This window comes from Solenopsis invicta, chromosome 10, assembly GCF_016802725.1.
Source record: "Solenopsis invicta isolate M01_SB chromosome 10, UNIL_Sinv_3.0, whole genome shotgun sequence".
Lineage (NCBI taxonomy): Eukaryota > Metazoa > Arthropoda > Insecta > Hymenoptera > Formicidae > Solenopsis > Solenopsis invicta.
In genome coordinates this window covers 12,790,089-12,814,079 of record NC_052673.1, presented here as the reverse complement: position 1 = coordinate 12,814,079, position 23,991 = coordinate 12,790,089, and the positions used below count along the sequence as shown (strand labels likewise).

General features: G+C 37.6%; 1 protein-coding gene across 6 annotated transcripts in view; it reads right to left on the bottom strand.

Annotated features, from left to right (window-relative positions):
* LOC105193213 (latrophilin Cirl) overlaps positions 1–23,991 on the bottom strand; it is an 803,058-nt gene that overhangs the window by 700,730 nt on the left and 78,337 nt on the right. The gene's annotated exons all lie outside the window — the stretch shown is intronic.

Sequence of the window (23,991 nt, the reverse complement as noted above, 5' to 3'; positions counted from 1 at the left end):
ATGATATTATACGTCACACTTAGAATGCTCATGATCGAAGCTTTATTACACTTTACATCATTGTTCACGCGAGCGAATAAATTTTAATCGTAAAGAAATTACGTGGTAACAAAGAGAAAGAGAGAGAAACAGAGAGAAAAACAGAGTGGGAGAGTCCGTTTTCTGCGCAAACAATTTTCCGGCGAATCGAATTAGTACTCATACGCGCGGAACTCCCGCGACGCGCATAAATCTCGATTAAACGTCCATTATTCCTTTTTTTTTCTACTCCGTTCGGTGAGTTACGAGCGAACGCGAACACGGGTCGGTCTACATATTAGGCAACTGCAGCGAGGAATAAATTACGATCGGCCAGCGCACACACTTGACACGGCGATCCGTCGAGAAAGTCGGGTCCAACGTGTTGGACGGCGCGCAAACGCTTACGCGCCAGGCTCGCATCGCCGGAGATAAAGTAATCTCCATTGTCTAAAGCGACAATGAATGATTCGTAGGTAGACCATAACCCCCTCTTCAGTCCCCACCCCGACTACCCGCGGCAGCGAGATTTCACGGGGAAAGTCCGTGCGTTCTCTAGTCTGTCTTCTCGGAGGTCCTGGAGAGACGTAGATGCAGAATAGACGCAACATCGAGCGAGTGAGCGAGAGCAAGAGAAACGCATTCGCTCGCGTTGCATTTTCATTAATCATTTCGATACCTCGGAATTAGAACAGAGCGCTGATTTAACGAGATAGGAAGATCAATGCTCTCGGCCGAATCTATAGAAGTATATAGAGGATGCATTAAAATAGGCGACATATACATATAGACATTAGAAATAACAGATATTGAAGCCATTCCAAAAAAGATGTTAATTGCATTATTAACGAGTTATATATCAAGAGACGCAATTAATAAACGAGATCAATTTATGTAATTAAATTTTGCACAAATCTTAGATTGATTAAGTGCGGTAAGAAAAGTAAATTTAAAATTAAATCTGGTGTCTTAGATAAGAAACTGCTAAACATGACATAGATATGATAAAAATTGTATCAATTACCGTTCGTTTGATCGTATATTACTTTTAATTTCAGGAATGTAACTTTTACAAGTATACGCGCACATATATTTCAACGCTCCCTATATTTCAACACGCTGTTACTATGAAGTTAACGATCAGTTATTTAGCTTTTATAATTATAAAGTCGCGGAATTATGATTATTATATTTAATAAATTGATTATTTTTCATTTGCGTCTTAAGAGGAAAACGGGGACATTCGACATCGGAGTAAATGTCAACTTTCTAATTATCCTATGTACATCTCTCCGCCAATCGGAGACACGTGCAAAACGTGGCGCATATTTAAGTGCGTTTTCCCAGACACTCCTTTCCCAGACAGAACCGATCAAGATCTGATAGCGGCTGACTACAATCGAAATTTTCTCCGATCGATAGCATTGCTCACCATTAAAGTATGTAGGCGCGCGTGCATGCCGGCTGTCGATGTATGCCGAGCGGATTAAAATGAACATACAAGCAACGTCAAAGCTGCGTATAATTCTTAAGGTGCCCACGCCACATCGCTGGGCAATAATTTAAGAAATGGACGGAAACAGTAATTAGAACATTTACAAAAATCGAGATTAAGTCTATATCCAAATTTATTTTATATTCATGCATATTCAAACTTACTTATATGCGAAAATCATGTTTTACATCTATTGACGGTATCTTGAATTTTATGTTTGAATTTTAATACTGTTTTATCTTTATTAAAATTCCATTCCACGTTCCTAATTGCTTCTTTTTATTTAAACAATTAATAATAACATGATTTCAAATAAGAAAAAAAGTAATCAAAATCAATGAAAACTTACTTATCGGAATAACACACATATCTCCCATTTGTCTCATATATTTGAAATATAAACAGTTCAAGATACTTTTTACTTGATGAATAATTAGACGAACATTTGTAATCCCATAGTAACAAAAATTGCTACGTTGGATATCTACCATATATCTCGAAGTTAATCGAATCTTTATCATCTTGCTGAAGAATGCTTTTATTCGAGACACGTCGAAATTATGGGAAATACTCACACGGTGTAATTTACTCCCCTTGTTCGATAAATAACAGAAATAGCATTCGTGTTTTCTTTAATACGTGTATGTTGATGCTTGATTGGAATCGGATCGGAGAGACGTTGGCCGTATCGGTGATAGCTTAGATACGATCCTGACTGAGACACGGGATATAGCGGACCGTGCAGCCTCGCGGGGTCAGGATTACGACACATTGGATCAACCGCATGCCTTTTGAGCGTGCTCTAAGACTCATTCATCTTAAGGGGCTGGGGTCCTGCCTCTCCAATCTCCGCGTGATTATGTATTACATTAATATGTAAGTCGACCTACCCACGTACGGATATTATATCCATCACAGAGCCGACTCGTTCGTTTGTGATACGCGTATCCATGTAGGCTTGGGAGATTGGAGGGAGATGTGCTTCGAGTAATAGAGAGACTAGAAGCGCGTCCACATTATCTCAAACGAGGCATACCAAATATAAGCAGGAAACGATAAAACAAATGTGTCCTAAATAATTCCTTTTCTAATAGATCTATTTTTGTTCTTAATTTGAAAATATATATATGGAACGTGTATGCATGCATGTATTATTAACGCAGCTTGTTGATCATATTCAGCAAAATTTGTGTAAAATAATTAAAAATATGAGAAGTTTACAGATTTATAATTTGCGTGAATCTTTCATTTCTGCATAAAATATGCGAATATTTCTAGTTGGAGGTTGGAGAATAAATAATAACCAAACCAGAGGTGAATCCATTATCACGGGAAAGAAGTATAATGAATGTAAGACGCATAACGAATGCAAGCAAAAAATATAAGAGGAATACGAAAAAATTCAATATTAAAATATACTGTTTAGCTACTATTATAAAGATATATACGCAAAATATTGTATTAACATAATATCAATATTAATACAATAATAAGAATTCTTTGAATATATTAACGTATGTGATCGGAAAATTAATATTACTAAAAAATTTTAATAATATTCAATACCGTAATGCATTTCTCTCCAAAATAGTTAATATCATATTCATTTTATAATTTACATGCAAAAACAATTTGTAGGTCTAAAAATCAAATATTTGAAATAAATATGTGCCAAAAATATATTAAATATGCGTTATCTGAATCCTGAATGAAATAAAGATTTTATAGAATTTTAAAATAATCATTATAAGTTTCGTTAAAATAATCGATACATATTTCATTTAAATTTTAAAGATTCTAAGAGACAAGTATGCCTTTCATATCAAAGTGCCTGTCAAAGCAAGATGCGTACGAAAATCGCAAGAGAGTTGCCTACAGTAGGCAGCGCAAGGTACTTTGTTGCTTTTGTCATCATTGAATATTTTGAAGCACAGAAAGCGTTTCATCTCAAAATACGATGCATTAATATGTAAATGGATATGCCCACATACATACATCATAACCATTCGAGATGGAAGCCTCCGTTCGCGATGCGTGTTTCCACTGAGGATTCAAAAATGGACGGAAGATGTAGCGTTAAAGCGAGCGCGAGATACGCGTGTCGATTGCGACTCTGCGCCGCGTTGCATCTCGTGCAATGACCTTACATCTCATGCGTAATACACCGCAGATGATTTCGAACCAACATTTGTCTACGTACGTTTACATTTGTCTTGTTTCTGCGTATTATCGTTTTGAGAGAGATATTCTATTCGGAATTACACGTATGAAAAATTTTATTTGCAGTAAAAATTTTACATACATATATTTTGCACTATTTATTAACTCTTATCATAATTTTGTCTAATCCCGAAGTTTTCAAATATATTTAACAAAATATAGATTTTTTTGTGAGAGCGGATGCCACTTAAGACCAGAAAGATACATGTACAGAAACCATTCCTCAAAAATTTAAATCTGTAAGTCTACTTATAAAAAATGAAAGTACATTAATCAAATGACGTCAAATAAAATAAATAACTTATAAAATTACATGACCTAGAAAGTAACTTATCACGTCTCTCGTTTCTCAATGTCGTTTTTTCCGTCACTATTACAAGCCGTAAGGTGTATTAATCCAGAGTTTAAAAATTAATTTCGTTTACCTATTCATGAATATTTATCGAATAATGAATACACTCGACATCCGCGTGTTATTTCCTGCAAGTTTAGCACGACGTTCTTTTCGCTTCTCGAGCTTTCGTACGTTCCGTAAATTCCACACGGAATTGGAGCCGTATGATGTATGGCGCGGTACACATAAATATCAGTGGCAACAATAAACCGGAGTCGATATCAACGTGATTATAACTCACGCTCACCCAGATCTCACAAATGCACTTTACGTTTGTCGCGAACAGCATATAAATAATTACGGTTCAACAAGCGATCATTAGCGGGACTTAATATTCTGCAAAATAGTATAGTTATTGCTTTCCTGCGTGGCATTCCTTTCATCCCGCGATTATCCAATTCCTCGTGAGTGCGTATTAACGCGCCGCTCTTTCTTGGAATTCGGAAAAAGAAGGAAAGCAACCACGGGCACTACCACACACGCCAGAAATTGCGGACAGGTGCAAAAAAAGCGGTATTCGCAAATTTCAGGCTCGGTCGGGCCAACGTTACATAATATCGAATTACATGCGTGAATACGTTACGTATGCTTTCGCATCGAGAGAGTCGGAATATTAATATTAAAGAAATTGACGCTTTACGTTTCTCCGGCGGTAATAAATCAAGCTAAGTAGTATCTTCGTATAATTTTCCTGTTAATTACGGGTGACTCTATAATTGGACGTGGTGATTACGCAAGAGAAAATCTATTCCAGCGTTCTGTCTTCCGGGTGCAGCTATTTCAGAAGATATTACGCCTGTACGTAGTTACATTCAGGAAAAATTCACAAACGAAGAAAAGCAGCCATTTTTTTTCTTACATGACTGTTGAATTGAATTCTTCGTCAGGATTCTTGTGTAATTTCCCATTACCTTGCCAAATATAAACGATTCCATAAATATCTTATGTAAGAAGACTGCGGCATGCGTAATGCTTCGTAATACACCGTTGCCCGAGAAAGAATTCGCTCTATTCATTCTATACAGAATTCTCCAAATGGAAATCTCAGGATATACGCCCGCGTATGAACGTTTGTTAAAACAACGTCGAAAAAACTTTAACGATTTGTCACAATTGACATATGCACAAGTTCAATATTAAGTGAGCAACGTTACATAGTGAAAGGTAAAAAACGCGCATACATTCTCAGGTCGACGAAATTCAACATGCCGTTCGATCTCGTCTCGAGATGATATCGGTTCTAAGTAATGAATCGCAGAAACGCGACGGCCCTTCTTTTTCGCGAGCGTTACAAGCTCGAGAGCAAGTGCAGCTGGCTGCGGCGAGTCTGTCCCGCGGTGCAGCGAGGGGAAGCGGGGAGGAGGAGGCAGCGAGGCGATATGCAACCTGACCAGCGGGAGACAATCGGAATCGACTCATATCGAAGCTTATCTACTTAATCTAGCTGCGTGCGATATACTACGCCTATAAATACGATCGGCAGCCCCCGGGGCAGGCAGGTATCGCATATACGAACCGAGAGCGTTGCAGCGTTGCATCGCGCGTACGCAGCATTGCGCAGCGCGCCTACTCATATATAGGCGAGATCGCGCGAAAGACCGCTTTTGTACCCGAGAAGAAACCACATATACGTCGTAACGCTAAGGCTGAGAAATAGCCTTTTAGAATTTCCTATGGTGAACAAAAAAAAAAGGGACGTGACCGCGTTTCATGCCGTTCGTTCGAATAGTTTACGGCACAGTAACGCGAGCCTTTGATATTCGACGAGCAAACGAACCAATGGGCTCGAAATCTAATTTGTTTACTGTCATCAGCTCAACAGAAACAAACTTTCTGGAACGGTAACGAAAAGAAGAGAGAGAGAAAATGACTCCATTCCCGAGTTATATATGTGTCGGGTAGAATATTATTTATTCTACATACACGCGCGTATTTCATAATCCTTACCGATAGTTATTAAACTTTAACTTGCCGGAACGCATAAAAGCAAAAGTAAGCTTGCTCCTAGTTTGCATTGTTAGGTAACTATGTTTATTTGAAATTCTACACTTTCGAAGTCACATCGTGCAATTTATTCTTGCATAATAATGCATCCATGAGGAGAAAACTCTACAAGTTTTAAAAAAAAGTAGAAGACGATTCTCACAGACAGTGTTCCGGGATTAAAAATTCACGAAATAAATTCGCGAATTGCAGAAGTAGAACCGGATATGCACCGTCCTATAAATCAGCGTCCCGCTCTTTATTTTGATGTGATTAATGATATTTTACCGCGATGGATAAAATAAATGTAAGAGAAGTGCTTCTTCTCTGTATCTCTCTCTGATAAAAAAACGTTATTTAATAAAGTAGTTCCGGGCCCCCCTCCCCCCCCCCCTGTCCCCCCCCAGAATTTTCTTGCCACCTCACAGCTTTCTCGTGCCGGCCACCTTCAATTTAATCCGACGAAGAATACTCGAAATGAAATTGCGAAAGCGAAGTTAGGAAGTTTCGGAGTAACCGCGAACCGCGCTGTAAATCAGTGGCTCCCTCGGTGTCATTACTTGATGTACATTACATACCCCGGCGACATCCTCGCGCTCGTACATGCCCCGCACACTCGCGCACGCCTGCACACGTGCGCGAAAACCTTACATCGACTCCCACGTGAGACTCATTCGCTTTCTAGAGCTTCCTTTTGTACCATGAACGACCTTTAAATGCTCGCTACGCCGAGCTCGTTTTATACCTCGTCTTCATTGTCCGGGAGAACGCACAATTTGAGCCATGATTCTCGCGCCATGATTCTGTTGAGTAATTGACATGAAAGATGTCAACGTCGACTAAGACGCAACGTTTCCCAACTCGAGTTCAGGAGAAATCTTAGATATTCCTGATATAAAACTTGTGGAAACTCGCTAAATTTGTTCGGATTCCTCTGCGAAATATTGAAGAATAAGGAAAAATAAAAATTTTTGGAGCAACACGTAAGAGTTATAATTGGATTAAAAACTTGACGTTTGTGCAGGAAGCAAAGAAAGCAAACTTACAATAAGTGTCCCTATGTAATTAAGGATTATCTTCACTTTGGAAGGAAACTTACATTTCAACATGTCTAAGTAAACTTTATTATAATTTGACGGGTTTTGATATTCAAAGCAAGAAGATTATAGATGCTGCAAAATCCTAAAGTTTCATAATTTGAAAGTTTCAGACTTAAAGTTCGAAGCTCCTTTGAGGTGTTCACTTCCCTTTTTGTTTCTCTACACCGTGTCTTTAAATACGTTAAAAAGGAAAGAAAACTATACTTTGATTTCGCGTAATATCGTATTTTGACACATTGACTAAGTAATTTACGTGTTAAAAGTAACCGCGGTAGCTTAGGGATTACGCTCCTAGATTACACAGAGGTCCCATAACCGTAGATAGTAATACGTAAGACCTTTCCTTATACGTGCGCCGCGCACCAATATTCCCAGTTAGCAGCGGAGATCGGCATTTTCCAGCCTCGATTCGTTCGAACTGAACGGCCGCTACCGTCGCGTCGCGCCGCCGTGTGTAACAGGTACGTGTGTAGCAGCGTATACCGACGTAATTACCGCGTACGCGCTCTTATAGAAACGCGCATATACCATACCTAATCCAATTAAATGGGCAATCAGATGTCCGATACCGAGCGGTTAATTAACTGTGCATTCTTATGCATGTACCTGGACAATCTGTTATCATATGTATATAATATACATTATGTACTATATAAATGTTTACACACAACATACGCATACATTATTTATATGTAAATGCGTACATGGTCACTGAAAGAAGAAAATAGCTGCAATTATCATAATTTATTTAATAATTTGTGGTCATTTCTGGTGCCAACTATGCTATATATATTTATCGTTATTTTAACCATAAAAATTACAGTTTTTAATTATTATAATTATGTAAATAGTAAACAAATATTTACAAAATTTTTATATTCACCGTAATTGTGATTGCACTTACTACACGTTTCTTCTTATTCTCCATTCACATCGTGACATCAATAATAAATTTTGTTACATTAACATTTAAAAAATTATCATAATTTATTATAAAATTTGTTCGTACTTGGTAGAACTATAAGCATAAAATTATTGTTATTAACATTAATAGTAGTAATAATAACTAAAAAAAATCGAACTCGTAACCATAACTATTTTATCATGCACTAATACCAAACACTTTTTTTCTCAATGCATATATATCTGTAATATATAAATAGATAAATACACACGAAAGGGCCTACTTATCATTGTAATGTTCCAGAGGGAGAGAAGAGAGAGAGAGAGAGAGAGAGAAAGAGAAAGAAAGAGAGAGAAGTCAAATCGAATCGGTTTTCAAAGTAAGCTCATAAATATGCGACTTGTTATTCTATCGCTTTTTTTCTCCGGCATAAGCGTTCCTTTCTCTCTCTCGTGACGGCGGCGGCGGCGATTGAAAATTCAACCGGCTCCGAGGATTCGCCGGCGCATTGATAAGGGTGTTTATATTAAACTGATGTTTCACGCGAGAGAGGCGTCTCCCGTTCGTCGGGGCGGACACCGGACGCGCACGCGAAGAACACGTCGACAATGTTTTCGCGCGCAGATTTTGACGAGTGATGGACGTTCCGAACACAGATGACGGACATCGTGATCGACGTATGAGAAATCTTTTATCAGAAATGTAGGACATCAATGACAAGGGGTTGGGATGTTCCTCAAAAATAGCAATAATTGAAAATTAATCCTTTCACATACATTTGTCTATTCACGTAGGATTTCGATTACGAAATTCTCTTGGCAACACAAAATTTCACGAATGTATGTATAACACACGTAATACATTAATGTAATGTAATGTAATGTAATGTAATGTCCATCATTAATTTTTTGAGTTCTCTCCCCGCCTTTCTCTCTTCACGAGAAAAATATTAAGTGTCTATTTTCTTTCATTTTCACAATCGTTTTATTTTAATTTCTCAGATCAATTGGAAAGCAATTGCAATTTAACGGCGATAGGTTCGCACTTTGCAACGACGAGCAATCTCGAGATCGGCATACTTGAGAAGCGAGATTCGACCGCGCTTATAGTTAGTTCTCGACTCGACGTTGCTCGCCTCGCTCGTAATCCGACTGTAATTTCCAAGTGCATAACACGCGCGCGGCGCATGCAGCCGCGGCGGCCACCGTGGAGGGAATCGGGTCACGCCCGTTTACGGCGAAAACCAAGCCAACCGATTTAATCGATCATTCAGCGAACGTCGGGGAATCGTCGGAAAGATCTACGCGCGATCGTCCTCGAAGAAATCACGTTTATCCGAACTAATTATCCGTCCGCGAGCGGAATAGGAACGACGGTGCGATTGCACGTATGCATATGCGACTTACATTAGGATAACGTACGTGCGATTTCGAATGAGGACGAGACCAAGCCGCGCAAAGTTCATGTGAAAGGGGAACCAATGAGCATGAAACATAAAATATATGTATATATGTGAATGTGTGGATACGCACGGATCTTTCCACATGATACGTGATATATCCACCCACACTCGCGCGCGTGCCTAAGCATACACGCGCCTTCACAACTCTTGCGTTAAATCTAAAGATAATTTTCCTTTCCGTTTGACTCTCAAAGAAGTTGCTTCAATTTTAATAACGAAATAATAACATACTAGAGAAATTATTTGTAGTCATTCTGTATTACGTAAAATATTTTTATTTTAGTTTCTCTTAATCATAGACTCTGTGAGGAATTTACAGTTGTTTTCCTTCTAATGAAGATTTAACTCTAACAGCCATGTTTTGCACACAATAAAAAAAAACATTCGATTTATTTTATATCTTGCGTTTCAATTAAAAAAAAAATGATGGTGCAAGTGATTAAAATTTTATACACTGTAATTACCAGGTGTACGGCGAGCTTGAATAGAAAATTTAAATTGGAAATATGATGTCAAGAATCGCAAGAGATCCTGTTTTTCAAGATGCAATAATTTCAACAATAAAAATTCAAAATAAAAATTCGATCGTCGAGGAGCCTTTAGATTCGCGTAATTCAATAACGTCGATATTCTCTCACGTCCCTCGAAAAATGAAGAGAAATTTATTTTACGAGAGTCCGACCTTAGCAATCATTATTATCTTCGTGATCCCTACTCCGACACGTATCTCCGTCCACTTTCCTTGCACGCGCTCGCGTTAAAAATCGCGCGCGTGTTTTAAGCGCTATCTTACCTTACGCGCTGCGCCGCAAGGTTGCATTCCCATTAAGCATCTCGCCGTAAAGGTTTCGGATTTAATTGCGTGATCGACAAATTGCGCTATTAAAGACAGCAGGTTCGAAGAGAGTCACAGAACAGTCAGCTCTTGGTATGTTATTTGAATCTTGAGTAAGGAGCGATCATTCGTGGCATAATTCATGCCAGAGTATAAACCATATTAATAAATGTTTTTACCTCTTTCCCAGCGCGGTCTTTTTTTTTACGTACGTATGGCATTTAATCTATACTTTGTCTAGTATTAAATTAAATTATGCTTTCAACGAGTGGATAATGATCAGCTCTGTTAGAGAGGCAAACTGTGCGTTCGCGTTTCACTTGTCGCATAGCGAAGCACGCCATTTACTAGAAAAAAGAAATTATGGCTCGCGCTTTTTCGCGGCGGTTTACCATCGCGCGATGGAAAAAACCAATTTTCCCAGTGACATGCGAGAATAAAAAAAAAATGGTATACAAACGTGCCATTTCCTGAAACCGGACAGACGGATGTGTCACACAGAAAGAGAGCAAACATGCCCCAATTGGATACTTTGGCTAATGCGTCCGGCTAATTCGTCTTTTTCCCCCATTTCTTTTTTAAGCACGTCAATCGATCGGCGAATCACGAGCGGCGGCGTCATCGTTATCTTAATGTAATTAAATGGCGAACGCCAAACGGAACATCTACGAGCTCGTGCAGCCATGTGTGTAAAGCTCGCACGTTAGCTTCAAAGTGCGGACCGACGAAAACTAAATTTTACATGACAGCGAAAAGCTATTTCTACGGCCGCCGCGGATTTTTCGCGGTCACCGACTCGTTCGCTAACGGGGAGGTTGCAATTCCGTCTGCCCGATCACGAGCGATGCTTATCAAATTTTATCGACTACATTCGGTAACGGTGGAAATGTGTCCTTGTGCAATTTTTATTTTCTTTATTTTGTTCAATTTTGTGGAAAATAGATTGTATGCGATGGCAATTGTTTTTTTTTTATCGTTATTACTGTCACTGCAGGTATCATTAACTCGATATCAGAATCATTACATTGTAGATAATATTTATAAAGAAACACATTTTAAATCGTGACGTGACGTTTTCAACATTGTATAAAAAAAAAATAATAAAGGAAAAGGAAGTCATGTTGGGACAAACATTGCTATAAAATAATAGGAAAATGAATGAAGCAAACGAGAATTTCCTTTCTCCGTTTGAACAATTTCTGATGAAAAGAGAGTTTAAGGAGTAAGCGAGAAATCTCGACGAAAGAGCGACAGGGACGGCGAAGTAAAGACGTTTGTTGGATGGCGAGGCGAATAAAGAATGAGAAGACGATGAGGGGAACGAGAAAGAAAACGAGGGGACGTAGAGAGCGCGGGGGGGAGGAGGGGTTTCGCGGAGGGCTTCGGCATAGGCATGCACGATGCACGTAGCGAGATAACTGGTTTCGCGGAGCCTGCTATCATGGCACTCTAATTACCAGCCATTACACCCGGCGAGCCCCTCTGAATTGTTGCGTTCTCTACCTACACTCGTACTAACCGCTCGACCACCGAGACCGGCGTGCCCCGACCACAGCTTTAAATGCGGAATTAATATACCGGCCGGCACTCATTTTGCGCGCTGGTGTTGTTGTTATGCGCGGTTTTCCCCCTCATCGTCTTTTCCAATGACGTTCGGCACGGTACATTTGTGCATACAGCAGAAACTAGATATAAACCGCAAGATATAGATTGAATAGAAAGCAAACGCGACGACTGTCTTTAAATCGATTCACTCAAATTTGAAATTCTAGGGCAACGCATTTATTTTTGTTGTCGAGATAGCAGTAGAAAAACCGAGAATTTGAGGCACGGAAAAAAATTATTTCAAGACATAGTCAAGATAGTCAAATGCATGTAAAACAGCATGGTAATTGATACATGACATAATTACTAGTTAAATTCTGTAACTTTTTTTAATCATATAAGAATGTATAAATTACAATAAATATGTATGAATCGTAGATTTATTATCATAATTTTTCTAACGGCCCAAAATGTAATTTACTTAAAAAGAAATTCAGGCAATCACATAAATTTCATAACGGTATGTATGTTTGTGTGTGTTTCAATTCCAACTTTATTTTATCTCTCTACTTTATAATGCATTGCGAGCTCGTTGCGAAAATTCTCCATTCCCGTTCTCGTTTAATACGACAATTCTCGTAGCTCGTTAGCAATGTTAAGAATTAACTCCCTCACTCATTTATTTATGCAAGGACCTTAATTAACATCTCCCATCCTCGCTTTTAATTAACATCTATTTATTCCTACGGGATGCATGTTTAATTCCTAAAGACGATTACAGCCGCGGACTCCTGACACTGTCAGGAGTCATAAATATCGACGGCGATTCATATAACAGTCTACGTTTAAACAATAAAACGCTTACCAGCACGTGCGACGGTTTCGTGAATTTTAGTGTGACAACAATAACCGCACGCTGAACAAACTATAACCGAAAAATATAGCATACGGTCTGTTGTGCAATTGCAATATCTAGGCCAGTATGGTCAGGATGGCCTCGATCGTCGTACGTGTAAACTCTATTAAAAACTAAACTGTAACACATTTTATATACACTGGAACAGTTCCAATACTTTCGTGTATACAAACACCTTTACCGAATCAAAATCACATATTACTTTTAAGTTTTTCTTTAGTCTCAACAAATATAAACAAATGCATTTTTTTTATTTCATTAAAATAGATATTTTTATATAATTATATAACATTATTTTATTAAAGCAAAATTAATATTTTATTAAAACAATTATTTGTGATTGAAAAGTAAGATAAAAAAAGTTTATGATATAGCTCCTCATTAATTATTCATAAATCTATGAGACGCGTCTTGTTAGTTTGATACTAATTAAATTTTCACCAAAAATATAGTTGCCTTTATATTAATCAAAATATTTCTATAAATAAAAAGAAATTCGATACATCTATAATCTATTTAGTACACGTGAACACAGAGATTGCAATACTCCAAAAAGTATGTATGCACATCGACATGAATTCAGAAAATTCAAAGAATCTTCTGACAGAGCGACGCCACATTCACATCGTAGAGATCCATTTCACGACTTATCAATGGCTTATGACATGCATTAAAGGACTGGAAATGTCGAAGATTGTCAACGAGCCCCTTTCACCATCCATTAACCCAATAGCTCACATGAATTTTGCACGCATCTTCTTTGAGAAACGTTTCTTGATCATCGTGAACGTACGAGAAAGGATAACAGAAAGCGAGTGTCGACCGAGGGGTATTCGCAATTTTTAACTTCGTATCGCTTCGAAAATATCCAATTCGCGATACGGCTAACGAGTCAGATGTAAGTATCTCAGAAATGCACAAAATTGATCCCTCCCATGACTGTCAGCGATAGTCCTCACATTGAGAAGAAACGAAGAATTTCGTGGAATCATTATGCAAAAATTACATATCAGATCAAAATGCAAAACAACCAATTATAACTGCTGAACTTTAGCTTACTGTCGAAATACTTTTTGTCGAGGAGAAAAAAAAAGTTAAGTTTTCAAGTGTGACGTGAAGAAATCTTATTCTGTCATTCAAACATTTTTATTTGCATACTCACGTTATTTTCTATAATCGTTTACTATAAAAAGTTTGATAACCCAGAGCTCATCATCTTCCCTATGTCGAAATGCGTGCGTGCGTGCGTATGTATAAAAGTGAGTGATAGACAGTTGCTCTTTTTAACAATTCAATACTCGCCGTTGCCTCGCGGCGTTCATGTAAATAGTTGCAAAATCATCGATAAATGATTTAACCGAACGAGAGAACGATTCGACTAACGTGATTGCGCAACGCGCGACTACCATAAGATAAACATCGAACGAACTCGTATGCACGGAGTCGCATCTCTCCGAGAGGCTTCGTCCGCGGCTCTCACGACTTCTCGCGATTGCTTTTCTCCTCGTCGTCGTCGGCGGCGGCGGCGGCGAATTGTTTCCCTTATGAGAAACACGCGGCCGCGTTATCCGTGAATCTAATGCCACGGAATTGGATAACGACGCGTAAATCCATTCGCGAGACGAAAATAGAGATCGAATGCAACGTGGAAACCACTGCATGATTGAATTAATGCCACATAGATTATGCGCGAACCTCTTTCATAAAATATCTTGAAGAAGAAATCTTGTTAACGGTTCTACCACATTAAGAGTAATTTTAAGATCAATTTCTCTATTCTAAACTTTATGAGTTTAAAAAATGGAAGTGTTAAATGCATTTTCAGTATTATTTTACTACGTTAAATAAATGTACACGTGCATATTTATACACGTTAATAGAATGGAAAATTGTTATTAAGCCTTAAACATGGTATGGGGAAACCCCGTATGAAATTTCAATCGTTTGCGTTGTGTGAAGAAGAAAATTAGAAAGAAGACTCGAGCTAGGGGAAGAAGACAATTAGAAGTCTTCACTATCGATTGCAACGTTGATCAGCTTCAGAGCTCAACTAGAATTCAAACAGCATGGAAGTAAAGTTTTTCTTACCATCGTATTTTCCATGTTATGCAATATTTTTCAAAGGAACGACAATGTTACAAATTTTAAAGATTAATAATGAAATATTTTCTATCTGTCTCTATTGCAATTAACAAATTATTAAATTTACTATTCTAAAATTGTCCAAACGTTACACTTTCTAATAGATAAATATCATTCAAATTTCTCAAATTTTCTTAAAAATCTCATATTAGAAATCCACAATATTAATACTTATGTCAACTTATTTACTTGATAAGTCGTTTACATAAAACGATTACGTCGCGCTCATCCATTGTCGCTCGACATTACACGCGTGAGGAGAACAACGAGGGGAGATAATATAGACACTTTCCGGTGCAATTTCATTTTCGGTCCATCCTGGGCGCAGGAGAGCCCCGTCGTAATCGATTTTCGTCCGCGAAGAAGGGCTTCGATCGTCCAGAGAATAAAAAGAGCCACCTTCATCTCTACTATCTTTCTCATACCCTCGCTATACTTATCGCGAACGTAGCACTTTTAACGGTCATCTCGTCACGAAAAGAAGTGAGGCTGAACGTGAACAATCGCAGGCAAGTCGAAACGAACATTCGTACCTTGTCCATAAAGGCACGGATCGAAATGGATCCAGTCCGAGTGAACGTTACGACGACAACGACGACAACGACCATTCAAGCACGGCCGATTGTCGTCCATCGAACGTCTCACGTCGATATATTGACGAGAATGTGAGTGGAAAGATTGCAAGGGTAAAATAATTGCGTGATCTTTTTATCTCTTTTTATTTTTACGGGCAATATATCTCGAGATAAGTGTTGTCCTAGACATTTTTACATCTTTCAGTAATGAAATTTGCATATTCGCGACGTATATTAATGCGACAACTAGCGCAAGTATTATTGTAACAGTCACGATTCAACGATATGTGGTTTTGAATCATAGATCCACAGATGGTCCGCAGAACTGTTCTGAAAAGCGATATATTTTCGGTACTTGCTGGAGGAACGTGCTATATAGAAATGGAACATTTTGGTCGTAGATCATAGAGGTAGAATATTTCACGTCAGCGAAGAGTGAAGAGCTACTGTCACCTAATGAATTCCTAAAACCTTCACGAGCGCAAAAGGTCTCGGTAAATCATGATACGGCGGATCATTTGGAGTGGCTCGGACTCGGTTTAACCTGATAATCACTGTCCACGTATCCAGTCGCGCTTATATTCTTCCGATAAATTAAGCGTCTCCGATTACAATGGCTCGACGACGTTGACTAAACTATGCTTTAACTCAGGCATGTTTGAAGACTCCGATACGACATACAAAAAGAAAATAGTGCTTCACATTTCATAATTAATATCACGATTCTTATGATATCAATCTTTGAATGTAATTTTATATTATTATTATTGTTGCGTGATAAAAAAGAGCTTTTATATTACGAATCAAATTAAAAAGTTATATATCAAAAATAAAATGTCGTTCATAAATAATGCAATACTAGAGAGGAAAACTTAAAAAGATAAAAATGCAAGATATAATAGCGTTATATAATAAGATGAAATTTAATGAATGTAAAGGACGTGCTTATTTTTATATAAATGTACATATAATGCAAAGTTCTTTGAAAGATTCTTTTACGTATTGAAGTCATATCAATATAATATAATATACATTTTAGAAATACAACAATTTAACTAAAAGTTATATATAGGAGATACTTAATCGAAAGAGAACTCTTCGGATGGCACAAGAACGAAGCAATTGCAAACTTACCGAAGTTGTGAGTACACCAAAGTTAGATAGGAAACATCTGTAACCCCAACTTTAATTTGGTGCAAACACGAGGTAGACAACAAAACGCGTTGCAACCAACTGTATTTGGCTGTATGACATAGCAAAATAAAGGAGAAACGAGAAGGAAGTAAATTCTTCAGTTTGAGCAAGTATAATTATGTTTCTTATTTATATGTTAAATCACAATAGAGTATACAACAAGATATAATAAAGCATATTTGATGATTTCTAAAACTAAAATTGTCAAGTTTTTTTTAAAAGAAAGTAAATAAAATTTTCGAAGTAAATTTCTGTTTGCTTGATATCGTGAAAGACAATGCTATTTGAACAATTTATATTTTTATAGCTAATATTAAAACTGACTGTATTATTCTAACTTTACATTTTTATCATTATATTCAACATAAAATTCGAATACAAGTATGTAAATCTGACGTCAAGCGCACGATGAGCGACAAAAACGGACCAAAGTGTATAGTAAATCTGACGATAATCATATGATAACCGAGAAGTTTCAAAAAAGTAAAAATATGACCTCTTGGAGGCGACTGCGATAAAGGAGAAATGCACTGGAAATAAAACAGCGACTACAAAGAAGTTGCATTCTGACGATACAACGCAAAGTAGTGGGTTCCGAGAACTGATCGTATGTAAATGGAATTAAAGCGTTTTTAAATATCACGTTCCTCACAAGGCGACGTCCTCGCTTGTAATTAGCATTATTATCTCGAGGCTGCTGTCGGTGAGAGAAGACGCCATCCTGAGCGAACATGCGTGACTGAACGTCAAAAAAAGAAATACCTTCAATCGCACCTTAACCGATTCTTCGCTCACCTATGAACGCGCACGTAATTGCTAACATTTTATTGCGCAATTGGATTGCATGTACGATAGTCATTTTTATCAATATTTTAATAATAATCAATATAATAAATAATCAATATTGTAAGATAAAAAATTAAATTGTTATTATAAAAATTAAAAATAAAATAGTAAGTAAAAATCAATCGATGACATTATTTGTTTATACGTCACTTAAAAAAAAACATTGTTAACAACTCAACAATTACTGTAATAAATATCATCACAATGCCGCAAAGATCGAACAGGTAAGATGCCCATTCACGGAATACAGGAAGGTTCAAATTCAAACACTAGCTGTGGTAGTACTTTCCGAAATAATTTTTTTCCAATGTTCTAAAATGTTCATTAGTATTATTAAAATTGCTTGTCAATTTAATTTGATATTACGTATTCCAGTTCTTCAGTTTAGAACTGTGTTTCAAGGCCAATAAATATGCGGCGCCAATAATTCGCAATTTAAAATGAAAATTGTAAAAATTCACAAAAAATTGTGACTAGGCACCAGGATCCGCCTTGATCGAAAAATAGCTCTCTCCTCTCTTACTTAATTGAGATCAGACAATTGCTTAAAAATATTTAGCTAGTGCAATTTTATATTCTCAAAAATTTCAATACATTACTGTAATTCGTACTATAATTTACCAGCAATCAATTGCCTTTCGATTGTAGCATTATTATATTACGTATCTATCTAATTGTAAGTCACACTCTCGTTCTTTTACTATTCATCAATTTACATCTTGCCAGACTACATATTTCTTTTTTTTCTCGCAAATATAATTCAGCTGACGCAGATTAACTGAGCGTTGTTAAGAGCCATCGTGTCAGGACTGCAAACGAAACGGAAAATTGGGCCGGGCCTTCGCGAGCGGAAGTCGGTCTCCGCTCATTAGTGTGTTGTCTTTGTGCCGCCGGCGCGAATAACAAGTTTGAATTAACCGGACGTTACGAGAAGATGGGACGGTTCTTACGTAAATGAAGGACGAAACGATGGAGAAGAAGAGAAAGACTAGAAGAAAGATGAGAAAGAGAAGGAACGGGAAGAGCGACGACGAAGAGCGCAGCTTAATCAACGTCGCGCCGTTCGAGAAGCTTTTCGTATTTCTCGCGCATTTTTCACTCCGGACTCTGCTGGGCGAGATTTAAAGAGTGGGAAGGCGCTAAAAAATATGGTAGCGGACGACCGACACGAACGGAAACAATCGCGTGATGCGCGCGAAACTGTGGCAGCCGGATATTTCGTTCCTGGAACGAACGCCGTGTAAATGGAAATTAACCTTTTCTCTTTTTTTTCTTTCATCGCATCGCATGACGCCAGATGCGGTATTTCCCGTCGCATCTTAATCCACCGCGGCACTGCTAACACATGACGTTAACACATACCGCGGCTATTACACGATACAGCACTGAACCTTGCGGAAATGGAACGGCCGATTCATTAAAATTGGTGCTCGTAAAGCTGTTCCTTCTGTGCATTTCCTATTCTTGAACCTCTTAATACTAGATCCATTTGAATTGGAAATTTTAAAAATTCAGTCGTGTTGAAATGTTCCCATTCTTCGTTAAAAAGAAATCATAATCACCTTCAGTAAAAAAAAAGCAAGCGCACTAAGAAAAATGAGATATTCATAAAATTCAATTATTGCTCAACTCGATTTAAGCATTATCGAATTGTTACCGAAATTATTATTGCGTTATTAAATGGGGGCTAAAAGAATCTCTATTCGTTAGACAGATACAAAATACCATCTCAAATACATCCGTCATCTTCCCCTGCGTTCTAGCGCGACTAACTCAAATTTCTCGCCTCTATTTTCTTCAAGATGGGGTGACGATAATCATGATGCAACGCCAGTAGAGATACCGCCCATGCTCTACATTCCTGAAAGCCGACTTCTTGCACCCGGCTACCGTCTTTTCCCTCCATTTTCATTACTCTTATTCCCGACGGTAACACCTGCTGATGCTTCATTCTCTCTCGTAGCTGGTCGCGACAAGCATAGAGGCGCTACTAATAAGCATGGCCTGTTTATACCTGCCTGTATATACTCGTCTATCATCCTTTTCTTTTTTATTGTCTTCTCATTGCTCTTATTTTCATTGTTAGATGAGGCATACTTCTCCAAGATGAGTCTATTAGCAAGCCGATATTTTTAACGGAGACGTGCATGTATAAAAAAGAAGCTTTTACGTCATAAAGCATTGATCGAATCAAGAACGACATAATTCAAATAATCTCAAAGAATATTCACTGTACATTTGGCAGTATTATTTGTTTTCATTTAAATTCGATTAATACAAATTGAGTTAAATTAAATTTTAAATTAAATTAATGAACTTTGTTGAAGTAATAAAATTCTATACTAGAAATTTCTCATGTATGATAATAAAATAATATTGAAAAACTACGTAACATTCTATGAATAATATAGAACATTTTATGAATAATATAGAACATTTCTTCATAATATTATACTGTATTACTATTAACATCATTAATATTGGAGATAAAAAATCTGCGTTGGACGAGAATTTTCCACAAAATCTACAGATTTACATTTCAATAAAAAAAAAAAAAAAAAATCAGTCAATAAAATTAAGATCGTTAATTTTAAAATATTATAGATGGATGCAGCACTGTAAACTGTAAACAAACTGATAAAAAAACACAAAACGAATTATGTTTCACATACATGTACAAAAAAAAATCTCACTAAACTCACGGGTACTAGTGGACTTTACAAGTTCCAATTAGTAGATTTGTTGCATATCAATTTTACCACGATGAGTGCAAAATTGCGGAAAACGGAAACGTATTTTCATCTATTTGTATGCATATTCGAGTGGGCCGGAAATCGGACTAGACCAGCTGTTGCGCAGAATCGCAACCGCGGCGTTACAATTTGGTATTTCTACTGGAAAATTTTGCATTTAAACTATTCTGTAAAATCAGATATATTGGAACATTTTTTGCATACGTTCAGCCTACGTAGAAAACGCAATATTGCAACAACATTGTCGTTAATATAACAAAGCCGTGTCACGAGGAACTGCGCGCTTAAAAATTGCAATCACTGACGTTTACGACAGCTCATATCTTATGAGTCACGCTGCAATGAGATTGCGAGCGCAACATTCTGCCCCCGTCAACGGAAATTTTAAATAAGAAACTCCAATGTAGCCGCGACATGTAACTTTATCGCATACAACAATCTCTACACAAAACACTAACTATCACGTTTAAGCATGTATACATTTAAAGAAGTTACCTCGTAAAAGTTTAAAAAGAAAATCAAGATTAAGAAGTGTAAAAATAATAATATCTATGATATTCAAAGCTGAAACCAAACTGTCCCATAGAAGAAAATATCCAATATACTATTTTAAATATAGTAATAAAAAGGATATTAATAATACTGTTCTAAAGTTCGCATTTATAATAAAAGTTTAATTTAATCAATTTCTGGAATCAAGATTAATTAAGAAATATATTATAGCACATATTCCTAATCGAATTTTAATTTTGATGTATAATATATGAATCATTGCATTTAATATAAAATATAGTTTATAAATATAATAATATATTATACCCGTATAATTATATAGAATATATTATTCATATGAGTTTGAGCATAATGTCACGTTACATAGACCGGGACGTATAGAGAACATATTAATATTATACAATATTGAGTGACGTATTGGTTAAGAACACAATTTCGCTATTTTGCAATTTTGAGATCAGCAATAGATTCTATTTTACAAATATGTAAGCTGAAAGAGGTCATATGCAACAAAAAAGCAGTTATTTAGGACAGACATTATTTAAAGATAGACCAACCTAAAAACCCCTAATTGATTTATCAAAATGCCGTGGAGTTGGATTAAATCTGTCACAGTTTGGAAGTAAAGATTTCATTTGACTCACGAAGTCACAAGTCTAAAGTCATATTTAGTTTAACTTCTTTGTGTGCACGATAGCTACGCGCGGAAAATACATCGAGAGTCTTTTACATATACGCGAGATTAATTCAATTCTCGTGAAATTATCCTCACATATTGCAATGCATTGGGGAACAATAATTGGCTAACCCTGAGACGTAAGAAATGATGGGTTCAAGAATACCGTGTAGCGCGTCCATATTTCTCCTAATCCTTCGTGCAGGCGATTTCTATCGAGCGAGTCGGCGAATGCGCCGCGCGAGGCGAAAATCGCGCTTTCTCCCGCGCGATGTACCTAACCCGAGGTGCGAGATTTGCATCGATGATTACGGATGATCGGCCTCTTCCGGGAAAACTCCACGAGCGACCCGCGCGGTCAAGTATTTCGCGACAATAAAAAAAATCAAAAATTACACAGCGATGTTAAGAGTATTCCAAAGGGAAAGGGACGTGGCAAATATAGATACAACACTGTCTGGAAGGTACAGAACTGTCATCCTTTCGAATCTCATCGCTACTTCGGCTAAATTTTATTTTAGAGAATTAAGCTGTGCCACGTATAAAATTTATCCGCTTATTGTTAGCTTCACCTTAAGAATATCTCGTAAATTTTATTCGCCCGTTGCAAGTGGCGCGTGTGCTCGTTCGCTTTCAGTTCCATCCGCGAATGCGAGGACATCAATAATACGTCTCTCAATTAGCCGCGCTCTGAAAAAAAAAGGAGATGCACCGTTCGCAATCGACCTTCATTTAATCAACAAATCCCGTGCATTCGAGCACCGACAGAAGCAGTGCATAACGCATCTCGGCCTTGTGCCACTCAACAAGTGCACTCGGCGACCGCGGAAGAGCGCAGCGACCGCCACGACGGCGGTTGCAATCGACGCATTACACGCGCATTACCTGCCACTCAGTAATCGATTTGACTGCCATGGCAACAGGACTGCTTTTTTTCCCTGCCCTGCTCGCCAATAATCAGACGGGGGAAAGCCAGCCCGAGAGAGAAAGGGAGAGTCCGGTCGACTGGAGCGTGCACTCGATATTAACTCGATTCGCGCTCAATGCCCCGTCCGATGGCTAAACGAATTAACCGCGACGAAATGGGAATCGTGGATCGTAAACAGCCAATTGGAGCAGCTTTTGCGTAATATTTAACAAGTACTTGAGGAGCGAACGATAGAAATAAATGTAATATTGAGTTATCAATTTTTTAAATACTTTAATTTCCCTTGTAAAAAGATGACTGCGTAAAATATATGTTTCTCTGTTTATTAATGTTTCTACACGTGGTCCAGATGTGTGTAGTACGTCTCTGCGCGTACGAAATATTTCGCGAGAGAAGCGACCGAAAATATACTTTATTCACCTTTAAAAGGCAAAATCTCGAGAATCGCGATGCAAAAATAGATTTTATCCATATTCGCGATGCGTTCTGGTACAGCGCATTTCGTTGCTCATGCATTCGCGAACTCCGTGATTTCTCCGGTATTTTACTTTGAAATCGAACGGAAGAGAATCCCGTAGGAATGTCTACGTGCGGAGAGAAAAGTCTCCACGGAGTAGCGAGCTCGCAAGCAAACTCGGTTTCCGCGAAGACGCGCGACCGCGAAATCGCCGAGCATGACGCCGAGGGAAAACGTAAACCGCAAAACGGCTAAGCAAGCCGGGCCGATATTCGCAACGGTATTCCGATTCCGACCATAACCGTTCGCATGACTCACGCAAATCCGCGTCCACTAGCTTAGCATAATTTCGCATACCAAAATCCCGGAAGATTCCGGAAGTACTCCTGGTTTCCGCAGGTACAATTCATTTAAAATTTATCAATATACTTGAAATCATATCGACAAAATTATAATTAACAGGTTTAACTATTTAAAAGTTAAGAAAATAACAAACGTATAAAATTAAGATGTAACATTAAATAAAAAACATATATTGTATATGTGATTTATATATTTTTTTATATACTCTCTCATATAAATATATAAATAATATTGTTTTAGGAGCAGAAGATAATCATATGATAAAATAGTAATTCAATCGAAAACTCTCTACAAAATAAATTCAATAAGCATAAAACAAATTGCCAACGAACATGATATCGTAAAGATGATTACAAAGTATTATATGAAACAAGTTTAAAATAAGAAACAACTTCCTACAAATTTTGCAAATGTACAAAACACATTCGAATGTGTTTGGACTAGGGAAATAAAGAACGTTGATGATCGGTCAAAGAAGACTCGACTAATTACCTCCCACCGTCTCCCCCTTCTCGCTATCCGATTGAAACGACCGGCATTCGATTATGATTAAGCTAATTCGAGTTTGATCCGTGTCAGGTGGATATAATGGAGGTCCCGGTAATTACATATAAATCAAATTATACTTCGCGAGCGAGCGTATCCGTTTGATAAATGTTGGCGTGTCATGTC